This window comes from Phyllobates terribilis, unplaced genomic scaffold (genome assembly GCF_046119375.1).
Source record: "Phyllobates terribilis strain yellow unplaced genomic scaffold, ASM4611937v1 Scaffold_7__3_contigs__length_470593459, whole genome shotgun sequence".
NCBI classification, from domain to species: Eukaryota; Metazoa; Chordata; class Amphibia; order Anura; family Dendrobatidae; genus Phyllobates; species Phyllobates terribilis.
The window spans coordinates 247,376,972-247,402,717 of NW_027362767.1; the positions used below are offsets into that span (position 1 = coordinate 247,376,972).

The following is a 25,746-nucleotide window of genomic DNA, read 5'->3' on the forward strand; positions in this document are numbered from 1 at the left end:
CTCGCCCTGACTGAGAAGCTTTCTTACCGGACCCGGCGTCCGAGGCTGTGGGGACTAACTCCTACCCAGCAGCAGAAGCCGACCGGCAGGGGATTTCAGGTCCTCAGGCCCAGAAACCCGAAGGCACAGTCACACGTGTGGGACCAGCACCGCCATCGTGGAGCGGAAGCCAATAGAAGGCCCCGAGTCACCGGCCATACGGGTGAGCACCACACAGTACACTCAGGGACGTGGGCTACTTATATCCGCTTCTAGCAAGGTAGCCAGAAGTGTACAGTCAGTTTGGGAGGCCTACAACTCCGCCTGGCCAGGAGAGATCCCATCTGCTCAAGGACTGACCAGGCCCCGTTCGCTAGCAAGTACTCCGGGAGGGTCTATCGTTGTTACCAGTAAAGACCCTGAATTACACCGCACCGTCTCTGAGTGGTTCCTGCTACCCCCATCTTCCACGTCGGCTGCCCTGGGGCCATACCCCTCCCGTTGGGGGTTATACTATCACGCTGCACAATTCTACACCGGCCTCAGCGGTCTGCCCTGCAGCGGCAGCTCCATAGCTGCAAATCAACGGGTGGCGTAGTCGACACTCAAATAACATCTATCAAGACTGCCACACACTGAGTCTGACTCCCTGGGCACGGACCGGGTCCCCGCCACTCGGAGACTACAACCCTCATCTGATCCGGTTCCGGGTAAGCCCCCGTGCGCGAGACGCTGCGCGACACAGCAGGCCCAGGGGCGCGTCAGATGCACTGTTTTATATATGCACTACACTGTGTAGTATTATGGATGCACTGTTTAGCAGTATTATATATGCACTACACTGTGTAGTATTATGGATGCATTGTTTAGCAGTATTATTATATATGCACTACACTGTGTAGTATTATGGATGCACTGTTTAGCAGTATTATATATGCACTACACTGTGTAGTATTATGGATGCACTGTTTAGCAGTATTATATATGCACTACACTGTGTAGTATTATGGATGCACTGTTTAGCAGTATTATATATGCACTACGCTGTGTAATATTATGGATGCACTGTTTAGCAGTATTATATATGCACTACACTGTGTAGTATTATGGATGCACTGTTTAGCAGTATTATATATGCACTACACTGTGTAGTATTATGGATGCACTGTTTAGCAGTATTATATATGCACTACACTGTGTAGTATTATGGATGCATTGTTTAGCAGTATTATATATGCACTACACTGTGTAGTATTATGGATGCATTGTTTAGCAGTATTATGTATGCACTACACTGTGTAGTATTATGGATGCACTGTTTAGCAGTATTATATATGCACTACGCTGTGTACTATTATGGATGCACTGTTTAGCAGTATTATATATGCACTACACTGTGTAATATTATGGATGCACTGTTTAGCAGTATTATATATGCACTACACTGTGTAATATTATGGATGCACTGTTTAGCAGTATTATATATGCACTACACTGTGTAATATTATGGATGCACTGTTTAGCAGTATTACATATGCACTACACTGTGTAGTATTATGGATGCATTGTTTAGCGGTATTATATATGCACTACATTGTGTAATATTATGGATGCATTGTTTAGCAGTATTATATATGCACTACGCTGTGTACTATTATGGATGTACTGTTTAGCAGTATTATATATGCACTACACTATGTAATATTATGGATGCACTGTTTAGCAGTATTATATATGCACTACACTGTGTAATATTATGGATGCACTGTTTAGCAGTATTATATATGCACTACACTGTGTAGTATTATGGATGCATTGTTTAGCAGTATTATATATGCACTACACTGTGTACTATTATAGATGCACTGTTTAGCAGTATTATATATGCACTACACTGTGTAGTATTATGGATGCACTGTTTAGCAGTATTATATATGCACTACACTGTAATATTATGGATGCACTGTTTAGCAGTATTATTATATATGCACTACACTGTGTACTATTATGGATGCACTGTTTAGAAGTATTATATATGCACTACACTGTGTAGTATTATGGATGCATTGTTTAGCAGTATTATATATGCACTACACTGTGTATTATTATGGATGCATTGCTTAGCAGTATTATATATGCACTACACTGTGTAGTATTATGGATGCATTGTTTAGCAGTATTATGTATGCACTACACTGTGTAGTATTATGGATGCACTGTTTAGCAGTATTATATATGCACTACGCTGTGTACTATTATGGATGCACTGTTTAGCAGTATTATATATGCACTACACTGTGTAATATTATGGATGCACTGTTTAGCAGTATTATATATGCACTACACTGTGTAATATTATGGATGCACTGTTTAGCAGTATTATATATGCACTACACTGTGTAATATTATGGATGCACTGTTTAGCAGTATTACATATGCACTACACTGTGTAGTATTATGGATGCATTGTTTAGCGGTATTATATATGCACTACATTGTGTAATATTATGGATGCATTGTTTAGCAGTATTATATATGCACTACGCTGTGTACTATTATGGATGTACTGTTTAGCAGTATTATATATGCACTACACTATGTAATATTATGGATGCACTGTTTAGCAGTATTATATATGCACTACACTGTGTAGTATTATGGATGCACTGTTTAGCAGTATTATATATGCACTACACTGTGTAGTATTATGGATGCATTGTTTAGCAGTATTATATATGCACTACACTGTGTAGTATTATGGATGCATTGTTTAGCAGTATTATGTATGCACTACACTGTGTAGTATTATGGATGCACTGTTTAGCAGTATTATATATGCACTACGCTGTGTACTATTATGGATGCACTGTTTAGCAGTATTATATATGCACTACACTGTGTAATATTATGGATGCACTGTTTAGCAGTATTATATATGCACTACACTGTGTAATATTATGGATGCACTGTTTAGCAGTATTATATATGCACTACACTGTGTAATATTATGGATGCACTGTTTAGCAGTATTACATATGCACTACACTGTGTAGTATTATGGATGCATTGTTTAGCGGTATTATATATGCACTACATTGTGTAATATTATGGATGCATTGTTTAGCAGTATTATATATGCACTACGCTGTGTACTATTATGGATGTACTGTTTAGCAGTATTATATATGCACTACACTATGTAATATTATGGATGCACTGTTTAGCAGTATTATATATGCACTACACTGTGTAATATTATGGATGCACTGTTTAGCAGTATTATATATGCACTACACTGTGTAGTATTATGGATGCATTGTTTAGCAGTATTATATATGCACTACACTGTGTACTATTATGGATGCACTGTTTAGCAGTATTATATATGCACTACACTGTGTAGTATTATGGATGCACTGTTTAGCAGTATTATATATGCACTACACTGTGTAATATTATGGATGCACTGTTTAGCAGTATTATTATATATGCATTACACTGTGTACTATTATGGATGCACTGTTTAGAAGTATTATATATGCACTACACTGTGTAGTATTATGGATGCATTGTTTAGCAGTATTATATAAGCACTACACTGTGTATTATTATGGATGCATTGCTTAGCAGTATTATATATGCACTACACTGTGTAATATTATGGATGCACTGTTTAGCAGTATTATATATGCACTACACTTTGTAGTATTATGGATGCACTGTTTAGCAGTATTATATATGCACTACACTGTGTAGTATTATGGATGCATTGTTTAGCAGTATTATATATGCACTACACTGTGTAATATTATGGATGCATTGTTTAGCAGTATTATATATGCACTACACTGTGTAATATTATGGATGCACTGTTTAGCAGTATTATATATGCACTACACTGTGTAATATTATGGATGCACTGTTTAGCAGTATTATATATGCACTACACTGTGTAATATTATGGTTGCATTGTTTAGCAGTATTATATATGCACTACACTGTGTAATATTATGGATGCACTGTTTAGTAGTATTATATATGCACTACACTGTGTAGTATTATGGATGCACTGTTTAGCAGTATTATATATGCACTACACTGTGTAGTATTATGGATGCATTGTTTAGCAGTATTATATATGCACTACACTGTGTAATATTATGGATGCACTGTTTAGCAGTATTATATATGCACTACACTGTGTAATATTATGGATGCACTGTTTAGCAGTATTATATATGCACTACACTGTGTAGTATTATGGATGCACTGTTTAGCAGTATTATATATGCACTACACTGTGTAGTATTATGGATGCATTGTTTAGCAGTATTATATATGCACTACACTGTGTAGTATTATGGATGCATTGTTTAGCAGTATTATATATGCACTACACTGTGTAGTATTATGGATGCATTGTTTAGCAGTATTATGTATGCACTACACTGTGTAGTATTATGGATGCACTGTTTAGCAGTATTATATATGCACTACGCTGTGTACTATTATGGATGCACTGTTTAGCAGTATTATATATGCACTACACTGTGTACTATTATGGATGCACTGTTTAGCAGTATTATATATGCACTACACTGTGTAATATTATGGATGCACTGTTTAGCAGTATTATATATGCACTACACTGTGTAGTATTATGGATGCATTGTTTAGCAGTATTATGTATGCACTACACTGTGTAGTATTATGGATGCATTGTTTAGCAGTAGTATATATGCACTACGCTGTGTACTATTATGGATGCACTGTTTAGCAGTATTATATATGCACTACACTGTGTACTATTATGGATGCACTGTTTAGCAGTATTATATATGCACTACACTGTGTAATATTATGGATGCACTGTTTAGCAGTATTATATATGCACTACACTGTGTAGTATTATGGATGCATTGTTTAGCAGTATTATGTATGCACTACACTGTGTAGTATTATGGATGCACTGTTTAGCAGTATTATATATGCACTACACTGTGTAATATTATGGATGCACTGTTTAGCAGTATTATATATGCACTACACTGTGTAGTATTATGGATGCATTGTTTAGCAGTATTATGTATGCACTACACTGTGTAGTATTATGGATGCATTGTTTAGCAGTATTATATATGCACTACGCTGTGTACTATTATGGATGCACTGTTTAGCAGTATTATATATGCACTACACTGTGTACTATTATGGATGCACTGTTTAGCAGTATTATATATGCACTACACTGTGTAATATTATGGATGCACTGTTTAGCAGTATTATATATGCACTACACTGTGTAATATTATGGATGCACTGTTTAGCAGTATTATATATGCACTACACTGTGTAGTATTATGGATGCATTGTTTAGCGGTATTATATATGCACTACATTGTGTAATATTATGGATGCATTGTTTAGCAGTATTATATATGCACTACGCTGTGTACTATTATGGATGCACTGTTTAGCAGTATTATATAGGCACTACACTGTGTAGTATTATGGATGCATTGTTTAGCAGTATTATATATGCACTACACTGTGTACTATTATGGATGCACTGTTTAGCAGTATTATATATGCACTACACTGTGTAATATTATGGATGCATTGTTTAGCAGTATTATATATGCACTACACTGTGTAGTATTATGGATGCACTGTTTAGCAGTATTATATATGCACTACGCTGTGTACTATTGTTGATGCATTGTTTAGCAGTATTATATATGCACGGCAGTATTATATATGCACTGCGCTATGTACTATTATGCATGCATTGTTTGGGAGTATTATATATGCCCTATGTTTTGCCCCTGCTATGCATTTTGCTTTGCACTACTTTGTATGCACTACAGTTGGCTTTATTATATATGCACTAAGTTGTGTATTATTATTTATGTACTATTTTTGACACTACTATATGTGCACACCATTTGGTAGTATTATCTATCCGCTGTTTGGTAATATTCTATATGCATTTTGTTTTGCACTACATTTATCTTTATTACATATTATTATTATTATTATTATAGCACCATTTATTCCATTGCACTTTACATATTACATATGCACTATGTTGTGTATTATTAAGCATGCATTCTGTTTGGCACTATTATCAATGCACTACATTTGGCACTATCATGCATACACTATATTTTTATAATATTCTATATGGCACTACTATATATGCACACCATTTGTTACTATTATCTATGTGCTATTTTTGGTAATGTTATATTTATACTACTATGCACTACTTTTAGCACATGTCCATGGAGGTCTGCTGCCTGTCATAAATTTACCCCTTACAGTTTATGGTCAGCTGGCTCTGTGGCGCAATGGATAGCGCATTGGACTTCTAGAGAGAGGTAGACATTCAAAGGTTGTGGGTTCAAGTCCCACCAGAGTCACATTTTGCAATTGAAAAAAGAAAATTCCAAAATATTTTAATAAATGCAATTTTATCCCAGTTGATGATTTAAACAATCTAGACCAGTGTTTCCCAAACCCCATCCTCATGGCCCCCCACAGGTCGTGTTTTCAGGATCTCCTTAGTATTGCACAGGTGATTGCAGTATCAGCAAGGCATCAGGAATTCTCTCACCCGTGCAATACTAAGGAGATTCTGAAAATATGACCTGTGGGGGGCCGTGAGGACTGGAGTTTGGGAAACACTGGTCTACACGTTGGAGGATATCAAATAAAAAAAATATAACTAATTTCAAGGAGTTTTTGATTATAGCTTACAGGGAAAAAAATATATACATATATATTTTTGTACCGTGTTAGCCAGTAGATAGAAAAATATTTAGATTTGAGAGTCCTCAGTGGTTGATACCTTTTAATGGCTAATAGAAAAGATGGTAACAGGTTGCAAGCTTTCGAGACTACGCAGGTCTCTTCATCAGGCTAGTATAACACAAAATCTGAAGAGTCACATATTTATGCACAATAGAGCACTGAAATAATGCAATAGATGAGACAGGTGATGAAAAGCAGAGCTATTACTATGGGAGAGATAAAATTTCTGGCTGTAAATATTTTAACAGTTCATAGATAAGGACTGTGAAAGTTTTATTGTTTGGTGTAGTGTTGTGATGACCCCACAAGTCTGATGGGCACATTCCTTAGTTGATGTAGAATGACATAAATCTATGCTACACATTAATTCCTGCTCTGAAGGTTTCAAAGGTCACAATTAGTTTATATTCCGAGACTCTCCTTTCTCTGTGGTGAGGACAACTGGCTATGTGGCGCAAAGGATAGCGCATTGGACTTCTCGTGTAGCGTAGACATTCGAAGGTTGTGGGTTTGAGTCCCAGCCGAGTTGTGTTTTGTGTGTGTGGCATTAGTTGTTGATAAGTTGCACGTACGTTATGTCTCCTTAAGGGGGTCGTACACTGCGTAAAAAGTTATCTAATAATATATCACCATTGAAAATGAAACAAAGTGTTTTCTTATGATGAATCTAAAAATTGCAAATTCACTTAAAGGTGTTGTATGATCCTGAAGGTTGTCAGTAATATCTCATCGTCAATGAAAAAAAAAGCATTTTCCTGATTTAGATTAAAAACAATGTAACCTTCTGTTGATATCTGATCACTGAGGATTATTACTTCCAATGACGTGATCCGGGAAAGCACGGCCTCCTGGGTAACGCCCCCAGTCTGCCCGAGATCTCCTACTTTTGGGTGGGTTTACAGAGCTCCACCCACTTTGGCCCAGAGTGTCCTGGGAAATCCAGGATAAATGGGGGATTAGAACTGGTTGGCGTTTGAGAGCTGGACCAAGTGGTCCAGGGAGCAGTATAGACCAGAGGGTGCACTTTTATTAATAAATGTAAATTAGGAAAAAGCTTATTTATCCAAGATGATATATTAGGAAGAACTGTTTTAATATCAGAAAATGCTTTTAAAAAACTAAGTTAATGAATACATGTTTGGTGGGTAGTCCAAGCACTCTGACTATGCAACTTCCAAACAAAGAACCGCAGGCACTCTCTTAGGCTATGTGCACACAGGATCTTTTTGCTGGCTTTAAAAGTCCTCACCATGACATGCTTAACATGTCACTCTCCGCAAGGAGAAATATTACCCCCTAGATACCTGTCTGACGCCTCTCACCCAGCCAAACCAGAACTCACACTTTGCACTGACGAGGGGTAGTACTCCGAAACACAGTGTCTGCAAATTGAGTTTCTGGTTCTGGCTTATATTCTAAGTCATGTGATAAGGCTCTTTAAAGGGTCACTAATGACATCTAGGATTGCTACTTCCTGTAGGTGGCGCTAGAGTTCTAGTCCTCTTCCTCTCTGAAGAGACAATTTGCATATTTCCAAGATAAGCATTGCGACTTTAAAAGTCTCCTCATCTGACATGCTTAACATGTCACTCTCTGCAAGGAGAAATATTACTCCTAGATACCGAGCAGAAACTCAAAGTTTTTTATGATCTATTTTCGAACTGGAGGAGGATTTGGATAGTTTCTGCTCAGTTTCTGCTCCCAAAAACTCATAGAAAAACTCTGCGTGCACACTGCTTTGGGGTATGTTCACACTGATTGTTTATATATATATATATATATATATATATATATATATATATATATATATATAAAACTCACCCCCTGGGCCATGTTGCAGTGCGGCGCACGTGTGCGCGGGGGAATACCCGGATCCGATGGGGGTTGTAGTCTCCGAGTGGCGGGGACCCGGTCCGTGCCCAGGGTGGTCAAACCAAGTGGCGGTTATTGGTATGATGGTATTAGTGTCCGACTACGCCACCCGTTGATTTGCGGTCACAAGGCCGCTGCTGCAAAACAGTCCGCTGAGGCCGGTGGTATATATGTGCAGCTATGGTGGTATAACCCCCAACGGGAGAGGTATAGCCTCAAGGCAGCTGGTACGGGAGAAGGGAGTGATAGTGAGAGCGTCCCGGTACCTATCGTGCTGGTGGTGCGATAGAACACAGAGACTGATTGCGGCTTTCAATGCTTTACTCACAGTTGTTATTAACGTCAGTCCTGCAGGTGATGACGACCCGAGCCGTGCTGCGTCCACCAGGTGCGGGACTCGGCCAACTCCTAGGCAGTTCAAGAGCGTGGTCCTGAGCTCCCCTCTCCTCCTTCCTACTGGCCGTCCCCACCAGGGATCCACCTTTGTCCGGCTCCCTCGGGCCTTCTGGTGGTGAAACCTTTCCCGGCTTCCCTGACCCTATACGTGGTTTGCCTTCCTGGTGGATATGGCGAGGGGTCGCGCCAAAACTTGTCCACGACCTCCGGTTCCTGGCTGAGGATATTTGGCCTCCACCAGTTTGGGATCCGGTACCCTGTTCTGCCAACCCTTCACCCGTTAGCTCGTGGGATCTCAGGGTTCCCTCTTCTCCTGCGTCTCTGGGCCTCTCCTGGCGTTCCTGTTCTTTCCCCTTCCTCTGTCTCTCTGCTTCAGGCCTCCACTCCAGGCCTGACTCTGGAGCTGGGCCCGGACTGAGCCACAGCTCCCTGTCAGCCCTCTCTGGCTGAGCTCCTCTCTTAACAGACTCCTGTCCTAAGATGGTGCCCCCCTTATATACTCCCTTCTGACACCCGAGCCCAGGTGACTAGCACCCAATGGGCTCCTACCTATGCCCAGAGTCCCTCCCCTCTCTGCTCCTACACCACTGAGATGTTCCCCCCCCCCACTCCAGCCAGGGACAGAAGCTGTCGTACCTGTACATCTATCTGGTGGGAGTACCGTTGGTCTGTCCCCCGGAAATGGGGTGAGTGTAGTGCATGCAGCTAACTGAGCTCAGTTCCACACTCCATCCTTACCCGGGAGTGGAATACCACACCTCTGGTTCGAGGTGCAATACCCCTGTAGCAGCCGAGTCCTCGGGGTGCTACATTCCCCCCTGGTAAATCACAGCACGTCCTCGGGCTGGAAAAGAGTAAAAGCAATATAAAACATACAATAATTTTAAAGTGTACACTTGCATGTAAGACATATCAACTATGAACTCATCCCTTTATGGGAGGTACTCTGTTCTTCTTAACGTTACAGGTATAAAACATTACGGAAACATTATCAGACTTTCTGCACACACTTATAAAATACCATTAACTCTTTTAGCATCATATAAAACTTTTTCATATAAAACATTCTTGACCAACACGTTCTTGATCTCTGGCCACCGTGCAACTTGTGACCAGGTAAAGTGCAACAGTCACTAATTTCGTGATAGAAAAACAGTTCCTTATAAAACCAGTAGGGGGCGCTTTTAGGAAGCGCAACTATTTACAGGGTGACCGCTCTCAGTCCTCGTCCAGTGGGGAATAAGGAAGTGGCTGCTCACAGTCCTCAGCCTGGTTAGGGATAGGAGCACACAGGAAACAGTTCCACGCTAGTCCCAACGGGGACCACACTCCAATCAGCAACAGGTCAGGTACCCTGACGGGTAACTATGTACAGTTTCAGTTACCGTTCATTAGTAACGACGTCCTCCTGCTCCTTCCTGAGGGTAGTCTTCAGACCCGTCCGGGTCCTCTTGGTCTTCCTCATCCTGCAACTCCTCCTCGGTTAGCCGGTGTACGTGAAGGGCGTACGGTCCTTTGGCACACTGATGCCGGGTGAAGGCGACCACATCACCCGGGTAGAGGTCACGTCCACGGTGTCCCTCTGGCAGGTGGCTCTCAACATCCCTGCGGGTGACAAAGACGTCGCCGGGGGTTCGGTGATCCCGGATAAAGCCCCAGCCGTTCTCCAGTTGAAACTTTATTACGGTCCCGGTGGCGCGGGGACCGTGGGCCGTACGGGGGTTTGGTCGGGCCTGGCGTTTCTGCTCCGCGCTTTGGGCCTGCAGCTGTTCCTGGCGGATTCGCCTCTCTCGCCGTTCTCTCCCAAAGACCTCCAGCTGTTGACGGCAGCACTCCTCACGCCGGGCTGCGGCCGCCCGGGTCTCCTTGGTGAACCCCATGAGGTCCTCACCGGTCGGATCCCATGCGAATTGGGCGTCTCCCAACGGGAGCGGGACAATTTTGGCGGGCGCCGGTGCCGGGATCAGAGGCTCACACAGGGGCCGTTCCCTCCGGAGTCGGGGGTTGATGTACTCCGGTGGCCACACGAAGGGCAGCCCGTCCGGGCTAGTATGCTGCGCGAAGAGATCTTCGCCCAGGGGCAGCACTGTGGAGGTCGAGGGCGCTGTGGGGGCAGCGGTGCCCGGAGGTACCCGGCCTTGCGACCAGGCCGGCGGCACAGTGGAGGTAGAGGGCGCTGTGGAGACCGCGGCGCCCGGGGGTACTCGGCCCTGCGACCAGGCCGGGGGAATCCTATTTGGGTCAAAGGACGGCACCGTTGAGGAAGAGGGCGCTGGAGGGGCATCAGCGCCCGGGTTCACCAGGCCCTGCGACCAGGCCGGTGGCACTTCCTGCTTCGCCGCGCTCAGGGTCAAGGGGCGTGGCGTAACAGAGGGCACGACCGCGGCTCCTGCCGCTTGAGGCCTAGTTTGGAGCAGCGGCGGTGCGGCAACGGGCGCGGTGAGTATGACTTTGGGCTCTGCGACGGGGAGCTGGGGCAGGCTTACGGCTACTGGGCACGGGGTGATGACGTCCCCATTACCTGCTTCCATCCTTGCAGCTCCCTCCGCGGCGTCGTCTCCGGCCTTCGTCCCTCCTGCACCATCCTCAGGGGCGGACATGCCCCACGTTGCGGGTGGCGTCCTCTGCTGGCGGGTTTCAGCCTGCTGGGCCATCTCCCTTCTCCATTCGGCCAGTGCTTCCTGCTGTACTCGGGCCATCTTCCGGGCCAAGGCCTCCAGCGCGGTCTGTGCACGCTCCCGATCTCTGGGGAGTTGTGCCAGGATCTCCACCAGGCCTTCTGGGGTGGCGGCCTGCAACAGGCTCCGGACCACGGGGTCGGTGCTGCTCGACTCTTCCTCCATCCCCGGGTGCGATCTGTCCAGACTCCTCCAGGCCGCACCCATCTTCTCAGCTTTATTCCCTATCCGCCCCCATTGGGAGTGGTCCCGGGGCATCTTAGTGACAGTCAGTTTCAGGGGCAGACCCCCCACTCTGATGGACATCTCCATTATTGTAGTCTCGGCTGGTGGGGGCGGTCTCTTCCTTTGGCGCCACTCTGGGGCCATGCCCACGATGGGAGGTGGTCTCTTGCCACCCTCTGGCACGCCCATAATGGCGTCCGCTCTGCCAGGGCGGGAAACCTTTTCAGATGGCGGGAATCGTCTCCTGATGGCGGGAAACTCCGCGGATGGCGGGTAAAGGCTGCAAATGGCGGGCAAACGGCGGGAAACTACTCCGGACGGCGTCCGATGGCGGGAACCCTCTGGAATTGGCGGGAGACTCCTTTTTGAGGTATATATGCACTTTTCTTCAGGCACGCAGTACCCGGTGGTTGCGGGCACGAGATCCTGCCGACTACGCCAAAGTTGACTCACCCCCTGGGCCATGTTGCAGTGCGGCGCACGTGTGCGCGGGGGAATACCCGGAGCCGGATCCGATGGGGGTTGTAGTCTCCGAGTGGCGGGGACCCGGTCCGTGCCCAGGGTGGTCAAACCAAGTGGCGGTTATTGGTATGATGGTATTAGTGTCCGACTACGCCACCCGTTGATTTGCGGTCACAAGGCCGCCGCTGCAAAACAGTCCGCTGAGGCCGGTGGTATATATGTGCAGCTATGGTGGTATAACCCCCAACGGGAGAGGTATAGCCTCAGGGCAGCTGGTACGGGAGAAGGGAGTGATAGTGAGAGCGTCCCGGTACCTATCGTGCTGGTGGTGCGATAGAACACAGAGACTGATTGCGGCTTTCAATGCTTTACTCACAGTTGTTATTAACGTCAGTCCTGCAGGTGATGACGACCCGAGCCGTGCTGCGTCCACCAGGTGCGGGACTCGGCCAACTCCTAGGCAATTCCAGAGCGTGGTCCTGAGCTCCCCTCTCCTCCTTCCTACTGGCCGTCCCCACCAGGGATCCACCTTTGTCCGGCTCCCTCGGGCCTTCTGGTGGTGAAACCTTTCCCGGCTTCCCTGACCCTATACGTGGTTTGCCTTCCTGGTGGATATGGCGAGGGGTCGCGCCAAAACTTGTCCACGACCTCCGGTTCCTGGCTGAGGATATTTGGCCTCCACCAGTTTGGGATCCGGTACCCTGTTCTGCCAACCCTTCACCCGTTAGCTCGTGGGATCTCAGGGTTCCCTCTTCTCCTGCGTCTCTGGGCCTCTCCTGGCGTTCCTGTTCTTTCCCCTTCCTCTGTCTCTCTACTTCAGGCCTCCACTCCAGGCCTGACTCTGGAGCTGGGCCCGGACTGAGCCACAGCTCCCTGTCAGCCCTCTCTGGCTGAGCTCCTCTCTTAACAGACTCCTGTCCTAAGATGGTGCCCCCCTTATATACTCCCTTCTGACACCCGAGCCCAGGTGACTAGCACCCAATGGGCTCCTACCTCTGCCCAGAGTCCCTCCCCTCTCTGCTCCTACACCACTGGGATGTTCCTCCCCCCCCCCACTCCAGCCAGGGACAGAAGCTGTCGTACCTGCACATCTATCTGGTGGGAGTACCGTTGGTCTGTCCCCCGGAAATGGGGTGAGTGTAGTGCATGCAGCTAACTGAGCTCAGTTCCACACTCCATCCTTACCCGGGAGTGGAATACCACACCTCTGGTTCGAGGTGCAATACCCCTGTAGCAGCCGAGTCCTCGGGGTGCTACATATATATATATATATTATATATATTTGGATACGCTTCAAAACCCACATCAAAAACTGCTTGACTGCTTCAAGTGCTCTCTGAATTCTCTTCCTATTGGTTTCAATGAGAAATTCCCATTGCTGTTCATACAGTGAGATTTTTTCCGATACATAACTTCTTTGATACAGATTCCTTGTTGAATCCACTCAAAATATGACACTGAAAAGTCAAAAGGCTGCAAGAAAAAAATGTGGGGAAAAAAAGCCGTCTGAACAGCTTGTAATAAAAAAGCATGGATTCCTGACATCCATTTAGGCTTAAATGTCCTCTAAGGCTATGTTCACATGCAGCTTTTGGAAGCGTTTTTTCAGAAGCCAAAACTTTTTCTCTTGGCAAAACACAGTTTTTTGCAGCTTTTATTTGCGTTCTTTTGTTTAATGTTTAATAAAGTTAGTTTTATTCACCAAAATGCAGTAAAACATGATTGCTGCCGTTTTGCAGCGTTTTTGCACTTTTTCATTGCTTTTTATGTGTGAAAAAAACTCTGCAAACAAATTGGAAGATTTGACACCCTGCAGATATCAAAAATGCTGACGTTCTCAAATTCAGTCAAGAAAAAAAAAAACAAGCATGTGCATAAGATTTAAGAAATCTCTCAGCTTTTGCAGATATTGTAAAACTGAGTTTCTTTTCTGCAGAAAAAAATACATGCAAACAAAACATTGTGTGAATAGAGCTTTAGAGTTCTAGCATTTTCAGCAGGATCCAGCAGCCACCTCTGCGGTGCAATGGATAGCGCATTGGACTTCTAGTACAGTGTAGACATTAAAAGGTTGTGGGGTCAAGTCCCTGCAGAGTCTTCTTTTGCGTATTGTAAACTTAAAAGTTACAACACAACTTAAAGGGGTTGTATGACACTAAAAGCATTTTTCTAATTTATTGCATTTGTGGCTGGAAAAAAAAATATCTTTGCATTGTCACATTGACGCTTTAATGATGCAGTAGTTGTCTCTGTGGCACAATGGGTAGCACATTGGACTGCTAGGGTTTTGTAGACATTCAAAGGTTGTGGGTTCTAGTCCCACCAAAGTTGCATTTTGTAATTGAGGAAACATAAAATTCCAAATCCTTTAAAAAAAAAAGGCAATTTCATCCCAGTTGATGACTCAAACAATCTGGAAGTTGGAGGATAAAAAATAATGTAATTAATTTCAAGGAGTTTTTACTTACACTGCTCAATAAAGGGAACACTTAAACAACAGAATATAACTCCAAGTAAATCAAACTTCTGTGAAATCAAACTGTCCACTTAGGAAGCAACACTGATTGTGAATCAATTTCACATGCTGTTGTGCAAATGGAATAGACAATAGATGGAAATTATTGGTAATTATCAAGACACCCTCAATAAAGGAGTGGTTCTGCAGGTGGGGACCACAGACCACATCTCAGTACCAATGCTTTCTGGCTGATGTTTTGCTCACTTTTGAATGTTGGTTGTGCTTTCACACTCGTGGTAGCATGAGACGGACTCTACAACCCACAGAAGTTGCTCAGGTAGTGCAGCTCATCCAAGATGGCACATCAATGCGAGTTGTGGCAAGAAGGTTTGCTGTGTCTGTCAGCGTAGTGTTCAGAGGCTGGAGGCGCTACCAGGAGACAGGCCAGTGCACCAGGAGATGTGGAGGGGGCCGTAGGAGGGCAACAACCCAGCAGCAGGACCGCTACCTCCGCCTTTGTGCAAGGAGGAACAGGAGGAGCACTGCCAGAGCCCTGCAAAATGACCTCCAGCAGGCCACAAATGTGCATGTGTTGGCACAAGCAGTTAGAAACCAACTCCAAGTGTAGTGTAGACATTCAAAGGTTGTCAGTTCAAGTCCCACCAGTTTTGTGTCTGGTGAACCTAAAAAATGTAAATCCACTTAAAGGAGTTGTATGGCACTAAAAAGCATTTTTCTAAATTGTTGCATTTTGCATTTGTTGTTAGAAAAAATTTAAACATTTTTGCATTGTCACATTGATGCTTGAATGATATAGCCAGCTGGCTCTGTGGCGCAATGGATAGCGCATTGGACTTCTAGAGAGATGCAGACATTCAAAGGTTGTGGGTTCGAGTCCCACCAGAGTCACATTTTGCATTTGATGAAATAAAAAATTCCAAATCCTTTTAAAAAATGCAATTTCATCCCAGTTGATGATTCAAGTAAGTTGGAAGATATAAAATATAAATAATGTAACTCCTTATGAGGAGTTTTTACTTATAGTAGATAAGTAGATATAGTAAAGTAGATAAGTAGATATAGTAAAAAATAAATTTCTGCTGTCAAAGTGACAATATGTGACACAAAATCTGTGTGACCTATTTCCAAATTTCCAAATTCCACAGTGTCTACCTTGAGAAATTAGTGGTTGTTACGTTGCATGTACATTATGTCTCTTTGAGTGGTCGTATACAGCTGAAGAGGTTGTCTAATATTATATCACCATTGAAAACAACAAAAAAAAGTATTTCCAATGGAGAATCTAAAAATTGCAAATACTCTTAAAGGGGTTTACGATAATAAAGGTTTGAGTCCCACCAGAGTCATATTTTGTGTCTGGAGAACTTAAAAATTGCAACGCCACTTAAAGGGGTTGTATGACACTAAAAAGCATATTTCTAATTTGTTGCGTTTTGCGTTTGTGATTAGAAAAAAATTAACATTTTTACATTTACACATTGACGCTTGAACAGTGCAGACAGCCGGCTCTGTGGCGCAATGGATAGCACATTGGACTTCTAGGGTCTTGTAGACATTCAAAGGTTGTGGGTACAAGTCCCACCAGAGTCATATTTTGCAATTGTTGAAACAAAAAATTCCAAATCCTTTTAAAAAATGCAATTTCATCCCAGTTGATGATTCAAACATTGTGGAAGTTGGAGGATATAAAATATAAATAATGTAAGTCATTTTCATGAGTTTTTATTTATAGTAGATTGAATGGTAAAAAAAACATTTTCTGCTGTCAACGTGACAATATGTGACACAAAATCTGTGTGACCAATTTCCAAATTCCAAAATGTCTACCTTGAGAAATAAGTGATTGTTACATTGCATGTACTGTATCTTTAAGCTGTGAGGGCAGTCGGTTCAAGTCCCACCAGAGTCACATTTTGTGTGTGGCAATGCCACTTAAAGGGGTCATATACTACTGAAAAGATTAAAAAAATCCTAGAAAAAGTCTGTGTGCATACTGCCTTGGGGAATGTTCACACTGATTGTTTTTATATATATGGATTTGGACACACTTCAGAATCTGCATCAAAACCAGCTTCAAGTGCTCTCTGAATTCTCTTCCTATTGGTTTTAAAGAGAACCTGTCAGCAGGATTTAGAAGTATAAACTAAAGACACGGCCATAATGGCGCTGTGATGCTGATTAATCTGATGTGAAGGGATCCGCTCAGTGGCTGCTGAATACTCACCTTGTGAAGTTTTCATAAAATGACGTCTTCTGTGCTTTGGGGTGAGACGTGGGGGCAGGGTCTTCTTCTGCTTCTCTGCCCCCCACCAACCTCCTCTGCTTCTTCTGCAGGTCACTCATTATTCAAACCTTTTTAAAACCTTTTTAAAATTTAGCGCTGCCATCAGGGGCGTACATAGGAATCATGGGGCCCCAGAGCAAAAGTGCTAATTGGGCCCCCCCCCAAAATAAAATGTAAGTAATTGTTGGGGTCACAGAAGAGCAGATCTCACAACTTTCCAGTCTTTACATAGTAATTTTCCTCCTTCTGTCCTAGATTCCTATTTCATTGCCCCCATAAAGTATGATGCCAACAAAAGTGCCCCCCAAACACAGTATGATCCCCCCATGCTGAATTCCTCCACATGCACAGTATAATGACCCTACTGTACCCCACCTCAACTCCCAAAGCAAAGTATGGTGACCCCAACACAGTATGATCCCCCAACTGTGACCCCCACACAGCCCTCCACGCAGTATAATGGCCCCACACCTCTCCACACTCCATAGAGTATAATGAACTCGCCATGGTCCTCCACACAGTATAAGGCACTCACCATGGTTCTTCACAGTGTAAGAAACTCGCCATGGTCCTCCACACAGGAGACATTAGTGGTTGTAACGTTGCATGTACTGTATCTTTAGGCTGCGCAGACAGCCGCCTCTGTGGTGCATTGGACTTCTAGTGGTAGTACATATTCAAAGGTTGTGGGCTCAAGTCCCACCAGAGTCATGTTTTGTGTCTGGTGACATGGGCGTACCCACCTTGGGGCTAGAAGCAGGGACGCACGCCGCACACCAGGGCCGGCGTCAGCACCCAGGCAAATGCCGGGGCCCTGAGCAGGCGGGGGGGCCCCTCACCGTCAGCGCCCGCTCCCCCCCGCCCGCCCAGGGCCCCGGCACAACACCCACCCCTCCCCATTCCTCTGCGTCATTACACCGCGCTCTCTCCTGAGCAGTCACAGCGCAGAGCAGGATGAGGCCGGCGACGCTGGAGTCCGGAGCAGCGGAAGCAGGTGAGACGTGAGGTGAGTATTTGATTTTTTTTTTTTCATTGTATGGAGGCATGGGGCATTATAAGGGAGGGGGGTGAGGTGGGGTGTGTGACATCCTGCATGGGGCATTATAAGGGGGGGGTGACATCCTGCATGGGGCATTATAAGGGGGGGTGACATCCTGCATAAGGGAATTATAATGGGGGGTGACATCCTGCATGGGGCATTATAAGGGGGGGGGTGACATCCTGCATGGAACATTATAAGGGAGGGGGGGTGTGACATCCTGCATGGGGCATTATAAGGGAGGGGTGTGTGTGTGACATCCTGCATGGGGCATTATAAGGAAGGGGGGGGGTGTCATCCTGCATGGGGCATTATAAGGGGTCGGTGACATCCTACATGGGGCATTATATGGGCGGGAACAGCCTGCATGGGGCATTATGTGGGGGGGAACAGCCTGCATGAGGCATTATGTGTGGGGAAAAGCCTGCATGGAGCGTTATATGGGGGCCAGTATTCTGCATGGAGCGTTATATGGGGGCCAGTATTCTGTATGGAGCGTTATATGGGGGCCAGTATCCTGCATGGAACGTTATATGGGGGCCAGTATCCTGCATGGAGCGTTATATGGGGGCCAGTATTCTGTATGGAGCGTTATATGGGGGCCAGTATTCTGTATGGAGCGTTATATGGGGGCCAGTAACATAGTAACATAGTTTGTAAAGCCGAATAAAGACTTGCGTCCATCAAGTTCGACCTGTTAGTTCTGTAATTGCTAAAGTTGATCCAGAGGAGGGCAAAAATCCCAAATGATTTGGCCAATCTTCACCTGAGGAAAAATTTCCTCCCGACTCTGAAACCAGCAGTCAGAATAAATCCCTGTATCAACCTACTATTTTATTTTTAAGTATATGCTGAAATCTGCCTGGTATCTAGAAATGCATCCAGTCCCCGCTTGAACTGGTGTAGTGAATCCGACATTACCGTCTCCTCACTCAGTGAATTCCATATTCTCACTGCTCTTACCGTAAAGAACCCCTTCCTATGCTGGTGCTGAAACCTTTTCTCTTCCAGCCTTAGTGAATGCCCTCTTGTTACCGTAATATCCCTCCTTTTGAACAAATCCCGGGCTTGATCTCTACACTGTCCCCTAACATATTTGTACACATTTATTATGTCACCCCTCAACCTTCTCTTTTCCAGGCTGAATAGTCCTAGTTTTGCCAACCTCTCTGGGTATTGCTGTCCCTCCATTCCCTTTCTTAATTTTGTTGCCCTCCTTTGTACCTTTTCAAGCTCATTTATATCCTTTCTATATATTGGGGCCCATAACTGAGCACAGTATTCCAAGTGTGGTCTGACCAGTGCTTTGTACAGTGGAAGAACAATGTTCTCCTCCTTTGCAGCTATACCTCTTCTGATACATCCCATTACCCTGTTTGCCCTTACAGCAGCGGCCTGACTTTGGGCACTCCAATTTAGTTTGCTGTCAATCAAGATGCCCAAGTCCTTCTCCATCTCTGAATTCCCCAATTATTTCCCATTCAGTGAGTACTGGTGACTTCCATTTTTCCTTCCCATATGTATGACCTTACATTTCTCCTCGTTAAACCTCATTTGCCATTTAATGCTCCACCTACCCAGCTTATCCAAATCCCTCTGTAGGTCTGCACTGTCCTCTTTTGTATTAATTGTTTTACATAACTTTGTGTCATCTGCAAATATTGATATTTTACTATTTATCCCTTTGACTATGTCGTTAATAAAGATATTAAATAACATTGGGCCTAGTACAGATCCCTGTGGTACCCCACTAGTGACGCTTACCCAATCTGAGAATATTCCATTTATAACCACCCTCTGCCTTCTATCCTTTAGCCAGTTAGCTACCCACTTGCAGACATTTTCCCCCAGCCCCATCATTCTCATTTTGTATACCAACCTATTATGTGGCACGCTATCGAACGCTTTTGAGAAGTCGAGATACACGACATCCACTGGTTCCCCCTGATCTACTCGAGAGCTAACCTCCTCGTAGAAGTCAATCAGGTTTGTTTGGCAGGAGCGATTCCTCATGAATCCATGTTGGTTCGGGATTAAAAGATTATTAGCATCAAGATGCTCCGTAATTGCCTCTTTAATGAAGCTTTCAAAAATTTTGCCCACAACGGACGTCAGACTCACCGGCCGATAGTTTCCGGCGTCACTTTTCGCTCCCTTTTTGAATATTGGCACTACATTCGCCTGTCGCCAATCAAGTGGTACAGACCCAGTCTCAACAGAGTCCTTAAATATAAGATATAACGGTCGGTCTATCACATTACTTAGTTCCCTTAGTACCCGTGGGTGTATGCCATCAGGTCCTGGTGATTTGTTTATTTTAATGTTACTGAGGCGTTTCTGTACCCCAGCTTGGGTTAGATTAGTCATACTTAGTGGAGGATTAAGTTTGTCACTTCTCATTTCTCCTGTTAGTTCTATTTCCTTTGTGAAAGTTGTCGAAAAAAAATTATTTAATAGATTAGCTTTATCCTCATCTTTCTCTATGATTTTGCCTTCCTCACTTTTTATCGGTCCAATATTATTCGATTTAATCCTTTTACTATTTATATACGTAAAGAACAGTTTGGGATTTGATCTACTTTCCCTAGCAATACGTCTCTCTGTTTCCTCCTTCGCTATTTTTATTTGTTTTTTACAGGTTCTCGTTTTTTCCTTGTAACACATTAGTGCCTCCTTACTGTTTTCCTGTTTTAATCTCTTGAATGCCTCTTTTTTGCTATTCAACGCCCCTTTTACGTTCTTGTTCAACCATATTGGTTTCCTCTTATTTCTGGCCCTTTTATTCCCATACGGTATATATCTCTCGCACTGAGTATTCAGAATTCTTTTGAAGGTTTCCCATTTACTATTCCTATTCCTTTGATTAAGAACTTTGTCCCAGTCAATAAGTTGAAGGTTTTCTTTCAGCTGATCAAACTTCGCCCTCCTAAAGTTTAATGTTTTTGTTGTTCCCTTATTGATAACCCTACTGAAGGGCATTTTGAAGTCGATAATATTATGGTCGCTATTACCTAGGTGCCCCCCTATCTGTACCTCAGTTATTCTATCAGGCCTATTAGTCAATATTAAGTCCAACACGGCCTTCCCTCTCGTTGGTTCCTGCACTAGTTGGGAGAGATAATTATCCTTAATATTTGTCAAGAACCTTTTTCCTTTCTGAGATCTACAGGTTTCTGTTTCCCAGTCAATATCCGGGTAGTTGAAATCCCCCATTACAATCACTTCATTATGTTTTGCTACTTTGTCTATTTGTCCTAATAGCAGATTCTCATTCTCCTCTGTTATATTTGGTGGCTTATAGCAGACCCCCAGTAATATTTTATTATTATTTTTAGTTCCCTCTATCTCTACCCACATGGACTCGACCCCCTCTTCTCCCTCTCCTATATCTTCCCTTAGTCTGGGTTTTAGACATGACTTTACATATAAGCAGACTCCTCCGCCTTTCCCCTGTTTCCGGTCCCTTCTAAATAAACTATAATCTAATAAATTTACCGCCCAGTCGTAGCTATCATCTAGCCAAGTCTCTGTTATACCTACGATGTCATACCTCTCCTCCGATATAAGCGCCTGCAGCTCATCCGCCTTATTGGTCAGGCTTCTTGCGTTGGTCAGCATGCAAGATAAAACTTTGGGGTTATTTAGCATCCTATTCTTCTCTAACGATCTAACTGTACTATCCCCACCCCCCTCTCCACCCTCATTATATTCACTTCTCCCCTTCCCCCTTGCTTGCCTCACATCCCACCTATTTCCTTGGTCCCCCCCCCCGTCTCTAGTTTAAAAACTCCTCCAACCTATTAGCCATCTTCTTCCCCAGCACCGCTGCACCCTCCCCATTGAGGTGCAGCCCGTCCCTACGGTAGAGCCTGTAGCCAACCGCGAAGTCGGCCCAGTTCTCCATGAACCCAAACCCTTCTGCCTTGCACCAACTCTTTAGCCACTTATTCACCTCCCTAACTTCCCGTTGGCGCTCCTGTGTAGCTCGCGGGATTGGTAGTATTTCTGAGAAAACTACCTTGGAGGTCCTTGCCCTAAGCTTCCTACCTAGGTCCCTGAAAGGTATCCTGTATGGAGCGTTATATGGGGGCCAGTATCCTGTATGGAGCGTTATATGGGGGCCAGTATTCCGTATGGCGCGTTATATGGGGGCCAGTATCCTGTATGGAGTGATATGGGGGCCAGTATTCTGTATGGAGCGTTATATGGGGGCCAGTATTCCATATGGAGCGTTATATGGGGGCCAGTATTCTGTATGGAGCATTTTTTGGGGGCGAGTATTCTGTATGGAGCATTATATGGGGGCCAGTATCCTGTATGGAGCGTTATATGGGGGCCAGTATTCTGTATGGAGCGTTATATGGGGGCCAGTATTCTGTATGGAGCATTATATGGGGGCCAGTATCCTGTATGGAGCGTTATATGGGAGCCAGTATTCTGTATGGAGCGTTATATGGGGGCCAGTATTCTGTATGGAGCGTTATATGGGGGCCAGTATCCTGTATGGAGTGTTATATGGGGGCCAGTACTCCGTATGGAGCGTTATATGGGGGCCAGTATTCCGTATGGAGCGTTATATGGGGGCCAGTATTCTGTATGGAGCATTTTATGGGGGCTAGTATTCTGTATGGAGCATTTAATGTGGGCCAGTATCCTGTATGGAGCGTTATATGGGGGCCAGTATTCTGTATGGAGCGTTATATGGGGGCCAGTATTCTGTATGGAGCATTATATGGGGGCCAGTATCCTGTATGGAGCATTATATGGGAGCTGTAGCATCGGCGTCTCTGCCCCGTACTAGGCAGAGACGCCGTCCCTCTCACCTCCCCGCTCCTGGCGCGGCGTCCTCTGGCGCTTCCCTCCCCGCTCCTGGCGCGGCGTCCTCCGGCGCTTCTCTCCCCGCTGCTTCCGGCACGCGCTCCTTCCCCGGCAGTGTGCTTAGGGCGCGCGCGCGCGCTCCCCCTCTCTTAATGGGACCGCCGCGCGCGCCGTCCTAAGGAGTCCCCGGCCTATTGCCGGAGGACCTCCCATATATAAGGCACCTCCTCCAAAATGGAGGTGCCCGAGCAATGTTGTAGCATAGTTCATCACTCTGCTTCAGCCCTCAGGTCCCGTTACCAGTTACCTGCCAGTTACCTGCCAGTTTCCTGTCTGATACCTGCCTGACTCGTGTCTATCTGCTGTTATTCCTGCGGTCCGACAGTCTGCCTACCAGCTCTGCCAGTCTGTCTATGGATCCGTCTGCCCGCTCACCTGGGAGCGCTCACCTGCTACCTGCCTCCTAGCCTACCTGGAGGCTCTGCCGTCACGTGCTGTGACCACCTGCCCGTCCAGAGTATCTTACCCGCTCACCTGGGAGCGTCCACCTGCTACCTGCCTGCTAGCCTACCTGGAGGCTCTGCCGTCACGTGCTGTGACCACCTGCCCGTCCAGAGTATCTTACCCGCTCACCTGGGAGAGTCCACCTGTTACCTGTCTGTTAGCCTGCCTGGAGGCTCTGCCGTCACTTGCTGTGACCACCCGCTTGTCCAGAGACTCTCGCCCGCTCACCTGGGAGCGTCCACCCGCTACCTGCCTGCTAGCCTACCTGGAGGCTCAGCTATCACTTGCCGTGACCACCCACCTGTCAAGAGACTGTCCCCGTCACTTGCCGTGACCTCCTGCCCTCTTACCCAGAGACTGTCCCCGTCACTTGCCGTGACCTCCTGCCCTCTTACCCAGAGACTGTCCCCGTCACTTGCCGTGACCTCCTGCCCTCTTACCCAGAGACTGTCCCCGTCACTAGCCGTGACTGCCTGCCCGCCTTCCCTGGGTGTCACCCGCTTCCTTACAAGGACTGCCCCTTTGTATAGTTGCTCTGTGGTTCCACCTCCCAGACCCGTTACAGTTTGCTCGGGCCATGGAACCCGGTGGCCCCCAGATCTCTGATCTGCACCAGGAAGTCTTACGTCAGAAAACTCAGCAGGAAGTGGTACTGTCCTATCTACGGTCCGTTAACTCTCGTCTAGGCGCATTGTGTGACTCGTCTTTGTCTACCTCTGGTCCAGCCGTGCCCATTCCTGCGGTACCGCAATCCAGTCCCTTCATGGTACCCAACTATGGACCTCGGCTTCTGGCACCTCCACGCTTTGCCGGCGAACCTACTTTAGCTCGGGGTTTCATAAACCAGTGCACCCTGCACTTTGAACTATTGACATACCAGTTCATCTCCGACCGGGCCAAGGTGGCCTTCATCATGTCCCATCTCACTGGGGAGGCACTGGCATGGCTAAATCCCCTGTGGGAGAGAGGGGATCCCCTGGTGTCCGACCTGCCGTCTTTCCTCGCTGCTTTCCGGAAAGTCTTCGATGAACCTGGACGGAAAACCTCTTCTGCCTCCTCTCTGCTACGTCTCCAAGGGAGTCTCACTGTGGGCCAATATGCCATACGGTTCCGCACCCTCGCTTCTGAGCTTGCCTGGGAAAATGAGGCTCTGGTGTCCGTCTTCTGGGAGGGTCTTTCCGGTCGGATTAAGGACGAGTTAGCTGGTCGGGACATTCCTACCACTCTGGATGACCTGGTGTCACTAGCTACCCGGATTGGTATCCGGTTCCAAGAACGTGCCAAAGAGACTACCTGGGAGAAAGACTTTTCTCGCTCTACTCCTACTTCCCTGAGACCTGCCTCTCAACCAGTCACTCCGCGGGCGCACTCGCCTGAACCTATGCAGATCGACCAGACCAAGATGGTCAGATCTCGCCAAGAATCTCGCCTAGCCGAGGGAAGCTGTTTCTATTGTGGCAGTATGGAGCACTTCATCCGTTCCCGCCCGGAAAAGCCGGGAAACGCCAGTGTCTAGGACCGCTCGGAGAGGTCATCCTAGACAAAAGTAAGCCCTCTCCGTCTCTGACTTTACCGGTCTCTATTGCTTGGGGAGAGAACCGTCACTTTGAACTCGCCCACCTGGATTCTGGAGCTGCTGGAAACCTCATCTCCCAGTCTCTGGTAGAGAGATACTGTATTCCCACCAAGTCTCTGGCTGAGCCATTGTCAGTCGCCTCCGTGGATGGAAGACTTCTCTCGGAGACCATCCTGCTCGTCACTGAACCCATAACCCTGCAGGTGGGAATGCTGCACTCTGAGGAAATCTCATTCCATGTGCTGTCCGGACTCTCTCACTCCCTGTTGCTAGGTCTACCTTGGCTCCAGACACAAGAACCCGTATTGAACTGGCGATCCGGTGAAGTACTCCGATGGGGTCCAGACTGCCATAGGACCTGCCTGGTTCCGGTCCGCCCAGCTCGCCCTCCGCCTACTCCAACTAATTTACCAGGTCTCCCGGCTCCTTACTGGCCCTATGCGGACGTCTTCAGTAAGAAGGAAGCAGAGACGTTGCCACCCCATAGGCCATATGACTGCCCGATCGACCTGGTACCTGGCACCACTCCTCCCCGTGGGCGTATCTACCCGTTGTCTGCAGCCGAGACCCGGGCCATGTCTGAGTACATTGAAGAGAATCTGGCTAGGGGATTTATCCGAA

General features: G+C 45.8%; 1 protein-coding gene and 2 non-coding genes across 15 annotated transcripts in view; 2 read left to right on the forward strand and 1 right to left on the reverse strand.

Annotated features, from left to right (window-relative positions):
• Positions 1-25,746, reverse strand: part of DNM1 (dynamin 1) — a 150,902-nt gene that overhangs the window by 88,206 nt on the left and 36,950 nt on the right. The gene's annotated exons all lie outside the window — the stretch shown is intronic.
• Positions 6,316-6,401, forward strand: TRNAR-UCU (transfer RNA arginine (anticodon UCU)). The gene is given in 2 exon segments: positions 6,316-6,352; positions 6,366-6,401. It is a non-coding gene; the product is annotated as a tRNA-Arg (tRNA).
• TRNAR-UCU (transfer RNA arginine (anticodon UCU)) lies at positions 15,707-15,792 on the forward strand. Its single transcript is given in 2 exon segments — positions 15,707-15,743; positions 15,757-15,792. It is a non-coding gene; the product is annotated as a tRNA-Arg (tRNA).